The sequence below is a fragment of the Geospiza fortis genome, unplaced genomic scaffold, assembly GCF_000277835.1.
Source record: "Geospiza fortis unplaced genomic scaffold, GeoFor_1.0 scaffold1532, whole genome shotgun sequence".
Taxonomy (NCBI): domain Eukaryota; kingdom Metazoa; phylum Chordata; class Aves; order Passeriformes; family Thraupidae; genus Geospiza; species Geospiza fortis.
Genome location: NW_005054627.1, coordinates 255,628 through 255,965, shown reverse-complemented (window position 1 = coordinate 255,965; position 338 = coordinate 255,628).

Genomic DNA, 338 nt, shown 5'->3' with positions numbered 1-338 from the left:
CGGGTGCTGAATCCCTAGTAGCAAATCCCGGCGGTGTCCGAGCTGCAGGGAATTAAAGGAGCTGCCGGGCTCGGTCAGGGCTCCCGTGTTTGCTTCTGCCCCGAGCCAAGGGCGGGTCTGGGGCGCTCCGTGGGGCACGGCTCTGTGCCAGAGCCCGGGAATGCTGAGAGGGACAAAGCTGCGCCTGTAGGCTGCCGGGGGAATCAAGGGCAGCATTCCGGGGCACCACAGCCCCGGGATGGGACACATCCCCGGGATGGAGAGGGATGGGGCAAACCGCTGGGATGAGACACATCCTCAGAATGGAGCAGAATGGGAAAAATTCCCGTGATAGAGCG